General features: G+C 41.4%; 1 long non-coding RNA gene across 1 annotated transcript; it reads left to right on the top strand.

The window, feature by feature from the left end:
• Nucleotides 1-422: 422 nt before the first annotated feature.
• On the top strand, nt 423-1,436 carry LOC123490776. The gene is made up of 4 exons (XR_006661042.1): nt 423-531; nt 799-884; nt 998-1,063; nt 1,205-1,436. It is a non-coding gene; the product is annotated as an uncharacterized LOC123490776 (long non-coding RNA).
• Nucleotides 1,437-6,011: the final 4,575 nt, after the last annotated feature.

Below are 6,011 nucleotides of genomic sequence, written 5' to 3'. Positions count from 1 at the left end.
GGTATTGTTGAATTCGATTTTCATAACAGCAAGCTAGAATTGATGGTTTGGTTAGCTAAACTAACAAATATGTTTGTTTGGTTACCACATCAACTACTGTAGCTATCTAGCAAACTTGCAAGCTATTTCATTTATAGGTTCAATCCTGTCGTTGATTTGTCTCAAAATCTTGGTAGAAATGAGACAACTCATACTTTTTGCAAATCCAACCAACTAGCCATTTTTATGCAATATGATTACTTTGATAAAGTCAGTTAAATTACGAGGAAACCCCAATGTTGATTCAGCCTATTTTTGCCTGGAGGGAGGGAATACACTCCAGGATGTGTGACTGTGGTTATTGTCACGGCTGTAATGTCATTTTGTTTGTTATTCGACTGTGAGAGGTGTGGCCAGGTGGGGCAGTAAGCTGCAGAAAGAGTATAAGACAGGACTGCAAGGGGCAGAGAGACACTCATCTACTACTGAGGTCCAGAAGACATCACCAAGACAACCAGGCATCAATCAGTCAGCATCTTCCAACTATCAGAGGTTGGTTTGCTTTCACTGAGCATATTCTCAGATGTATACAGGTGGATAGGTGTCTAAGGGTGGTCTGGTGTATACAGGTGGACAGGAGTATTTAGGTGGACAGGTGTGTATGGCTAGACTGGTGTAGGTGGGACTGTTGCTTACAAGAGTATATTGGTGGACAACTGTATAATGTGACATCCTAACAACACTGTTTATCTCATTTGCTAGAGGATGATGACCCAGTGTGTGTGTGTGTTTTAACATACCATGCTCTATGTGCTTCAGGATGAAGATCCAGAGTGTGTTACTGCTGTTTTCTCTAGTGGGCGTGCTGTTAGCAAGCTCACTCAATGGAGATAACTCTGAGAAAGGTACGTATTTTGTGTGTCGTGTTTGTGTGTGTGTGTGCGTGTGCGTGTGTGAACTACTAATACTGCTGGTTTTAATCTGAAATAATTTGATATGATGACAAATCTTCCCCAAGAGGATAGTGCCACGGAGAAGTTGGAGAATGGAGCTGAGAATGCCATTGCAGAAGACGAAGCATCACGTATGTACATATAGCTATCTACTGTATGTATCTATCAATCTCTGAGCCTATCTATCTATCTGAACATCATGCATGCCAAAGAGAAGTTACTAGAGGTTTATAACAACGGTGAAGGCTAACTCCATGTCTCCTGTTGATTAGCATGGTGGTTCTTTCATCATTATCATCATCATCATCACTATCATCATCACCATTATTGTAATGTCTGATGAGGTACCAGAATGAGGTCACGGACGATCCTTTCCTGTCTCCATATGGAATCAACATAAATAATATTAGCCTACATTGCCCTACATCCATCCATTCATGATGGCAATGTTGTAGGGTTGACATGTTGTATTGTGATCCTCCAATAAACTTGGCCTTTCATGCATACATGTCTAGCAGTGTTTTTCATTCAGTGTTACAATGTTAACATGACCATACAAAACCATACACAATGCACCTCACAATTGTTATGAAACCACCTAGCCAGCCTGTGAATATGCCTGCATTCGCTGGGTCTATTGCAGTGTCGCTAGCGTAACTACGTTTGAGCCTTCAAAATGGGTTTACACCAGAGGAGGCTGGTGGGAGGAGGACAGGAGGCGGGCTCATTGTAATGGCTTGAATGGAATTAATGGAACGGAGTCAAACATGGTTTCATATGTTTGATACCATTCTATTTATCACATTCCAGACATTACAATGAGCCCGTCCTGCTATAGCTCCCCCCACCAGCCTCCACTAGTTTACACACACATTTTTGGGAACAGGGCTAGCGATTTCCTAAACCTGGTTGCACTGACATTAACACCTGGGTTTTACAGCGGACCTCTGTCTTACCTTGATTTAAATTACAGTTAGTCAGAAATCACTTACAGAAAGGTACACAATTATTGGCTCCCTTGATAAAGAGGAGCAAACAAGACTGTTTAAAATAAATAACACAATACTGAGCTATAAAGTATTGTATGGTCCCCCCCCAAAATTTACATTTATATTTTATACTAATACAATTGTTGAGAGATTTTGTTAAACAAGTAATACTTATTGGCATCCCTGTTTTCAATTATGACACTGAGCCTATTTCTAAAATGTTTTATGAGATTGGAGAGCTAATTGGGAAGAATCTTAGAACATTTCTTTGTCTGCGCTTATCCAGTATCTCAGAAACGGACACCCTCCTGGGCTTTTCACGCATGACAGTGTCTAGGACAAGGTTCCCAAACATTTTTGACCCACGACCCCATTTTGATATCTGAAAATTCTCGCGACCTTAACCATGTGAAAAAATTATGTAACTAACAGCCAATGTTTACTTTTTGTATCTGGGGCTATGGCAGTCAATTGAAAAAAAATTCTAACAGTATTTCTGATGGTCTTCTCAACTGACATTCACTTTTAATGTGGGGTCATGACAGTCAATTGCAAATTGGTGTGACATAATGTATCTTATCTCACCACCACTAATGAGATGGGTGTGCTTGATACATGTCGCGTCTGAACTTCTCAAAGTAAAGGGGCTTGGTCGACAGTGTGTACCTCATCTCTGCTGTCACATCCAACCTGAATTGATATTTGGTTTTAATGCAGACAAGAGCACTGATGGTGCTTTCAAGACAACTAGGAACTCAGAAAATTACGCAGTCAAATCAAGATGTCAGTGATCTTCACTTCGGAAAGTCGGTGTTCTGGAAAGAGGCCCGAGTTCTTGAGTTGGAATTCTGAGTTGGATGACCGTTCAAAATGAATTTTCCCAGTCGGAGCTTGTTTTTTTCCGAGTTCCCAGTTGTCTTAAACGCACTGAAGTTGGAAGTCAGAAATGTCAGAGTTCCCAGTTCCCAGTTGTTAATGCTCAGAAGGAGACGGCAGGGTATTTATTCCCTTTGAGTCAGGAACTAAAACTACTCCGTAGTGACCTGTGAATGCATTCGGTCACATGACACCTCGATCAGCTGTTCGATTTCACTTACCGGCATGCCAACTGAGCAAAGATCACAGTCAAACGGATTGGGAAGTAAGTCCCAAACTGCTCCTCCAAGCGTTGGAGGTGAGCAGTCATCACTCGTGTGGGACACTTACTAATGATGTTTTCTTTTCGAAACATGCACAGCCGAGGAAAGGTGGCATGGTTCGCTTTTGAAAGACTCTCTCTCCAATGAGAATTCTTTCCTCTGAATCCACTGATTTGGTCACTCATCTGTAGAATGTTTTGTATTTCACTGCATGCTTGCATTCAGTTTCCCATATATGCCTGTTACATAAGCAAGGAGACACATTTTCTTTTCATTACACAGAAAGTCAAGTGGTTTCATACTGTAGCAGTCCTAGCCATTCACCGTAGGAATGATCCAAGTGCAATGGTCAAGTGTGGCCTTTTCCTATGATCTAAGGGCGCTCTCTGGTTGAAATGTATCATTTAGATATGAATAATATAATAATTTTCATTAATATTTTTAAGGTTAACCACATTACAATGATTTTGAAATACAAAGACGATATTAGATATATTTTTGTATATATATATATGTTTTTAAAGGATTTTAGAAATTCTCCCGCGACCCCATATCAGGCGACCCCGCATGGGTCGCGACACCTAGTTTGGGAACCGCTGGTCTAGGGTTTACCGAGAATGGTGCGACAAACAAAAAACATTCAGTCAGTGGCAGTCATTTGGGCGAAAACAGCTCATTGATGAGAGAGGTTGAAGGAGAATGTCAAGAATCGTGCAAGCTAACAAGCGGGCCACAAACAGACAAATAACGGCGCAGTACAACAGTTGTGTGCAGAACGGCATATCGGAACGCACAACTCGTCGATCCTTGTCACGGATGGGCAATTGCAGCAGACGACCACACCGGGTTCCACTCCTATCAGCTAAAAACAAGAAGAAGCGGCTCCAGTGGGCAAGCGATCACCAAGACTGGACAATTGAGGAGTGGAAAAACATCGCTTGGAACATGACAGCGAGTTCAGTTTACTTGAGTGGCCTGCTCAGTCCCCAGACCTCAACCCAATAGAGCATCTTTGGGATGAGATGGAACGGGCTGTTCACAGCATGAATGTACTGCCGTCCAATCTGCAGCAACTGCATGATGCCATCGCGTCAGCATGGACCAACATCCCTATAGAATGTTTCCGACACCTTGTAGAATGCCCCAAAGAATTCAGGCTGTTCTGGAGGCAAAGTGGGGTCCGACCCGACCCATACTTGATGTGTGTATCTAATAAACTGGCCGGTGAGCCAAAAGTATTCAGACCCATTGGATTTCTTCACATTTGATTGTGTACAAAGTCAGATTGAAATGGATTGATTTGTCATTTCTTGTCAACAATCTACACAAAATACTTTGTAATTTTTTATTTGGGGGGGATAACAAAAATCATGATTAAAATATAGTCATTACATCAGTATTCAGCCCCTTTATTTAGGTAAGCCTAAATTAGATCAGGAATAAAATGTGGCTTAACAAATCACATAATAACTTTGTCTTTCTGTCTGTGTCTTTCTGTCTTTTCACTGCTGCGCTGTGTTGTCTTTGACTTGACCTCCAGCTCGCTCTTGTGTACCTTTTTTTTAAACACCTCACTAGCACAGGGAAGATAACCATTATCTCTGGCCCCCTCCCATGATATTGTAGGGGGTTAGGAATGTTACTGCAACTCATTGCCCTAAACTAGTCCCTGAAGAAACTTTTCAACGACAGGAATACTCTCTTTTGTGACAATTTTGATTTGTTGTGGGAGATAAAGCACTTTTAAAAGATACTGGATTCACCCTAAGTGGTTCCAGTTATTTCCAGCAACATCGCAAACTGTTTTAGAGACTGACTGGCAGGGTCTGGTAGCGCTCCAGTCCTCCCTGTCAGAATAAGCAACAGAGGACTTGGAAAGCATATAAAACCCCAGAAATGGCACTATGGTTGTTGTGAGTAACCTAATTTAGGTTCCTCTAACTCCACCTTCTAGTGAGTTTATACAAACTGTCATTTCTTACCATTCTGATAGAGTGAGACTGTCAGAAATCATGGTTTGCCAACGTAAATAATTTGGTTGTTATTCTATTGGTCACCTCAGAGGCATATGCCTTACCGGGCAGTGGCCCAAACTCTTTGAATATGGTGCTTTTAAATGTTAGGAGCAATCATAACCTCTGTTTTTGATGTTGCTTTATCTGATCACCACTGTGTATTTTTACATACCTTGTTGCCTGCTTATGGGTAAGTAACTGAATGCATTATTAAGAAACACTACAGTTGCTACAGATTTCATTGAGTGTATGAACAATACACCATCACCTATTATGTCTTCCTCTTGTGATGATTTAGTTGATAACTTTAATAGCAAATGAAGGGCAACCATTGATGCCATAGCTCCACTATAGCATCCAAACGGAGTGCCCCTTGGATGCGTGAGCAACAAATCAATTAAAGAGAAATTGCAGAAGGCAACGCGATATTGGAAGAAGTCAAAGTTGCAGGTCCATTATCAGTCAAGCAATACCTGATGAGAAGTTTGATGATACACTCCCTGTTCACAGGCACTTTCCCCACTGCTCTAAACTGCTATGGGTAAACCCCCTTCTGAAGTAAAGTAATCTAGATCCTTCAGCTCTTAGCAATTTCTTGGCCAATCTCCAATATTTCTTAAGCTAAATGATTTTTTAGTGCCAACTGTATTTTAGGAAAATGTCAATCTGGTTTTCATGCCCACCTACAGCACAGAGACAGCCTTAGTTAAAGTGATAAACTACCTTCGAGAGCCAACACAGATGCCGAACAGCTCTCTGTCCTTGTACTTTTGGATTTAGGTGCTGCACTTTTTCGAACACTGTTGACAATGATGTTCTTCTGGACAGACATGAGGGTGGGTTGGCCTCTCCGGTCCAGTTCTAAATTGGTTTTAGGGACCTATTAACCGTAATCGAGAGTTTTCTGTCACCCTTGGTAAACGTGACTCAGAGAAA

The sequence above is a fragment of the Coregonus clupeaformis genome, unplaced genomic scaffold (assembly GCF_020615455.1).
Source record: "Coregonus clupeaformis isolate EN_2021a unplaced genomic scaffold, ASM2061545v1 scaf4755, whole genome shotgun sequence".
NCBI classification, from domain to species: Eukaryota; Metazoa; Chordata; class Actinopteri; order Salmoniformes; family Salmonidae; genus Coregonus; species Coregonus clupeaformis.
This window is presented reverse-complemented; position numbering and strand designations above follow the sequence as displayed.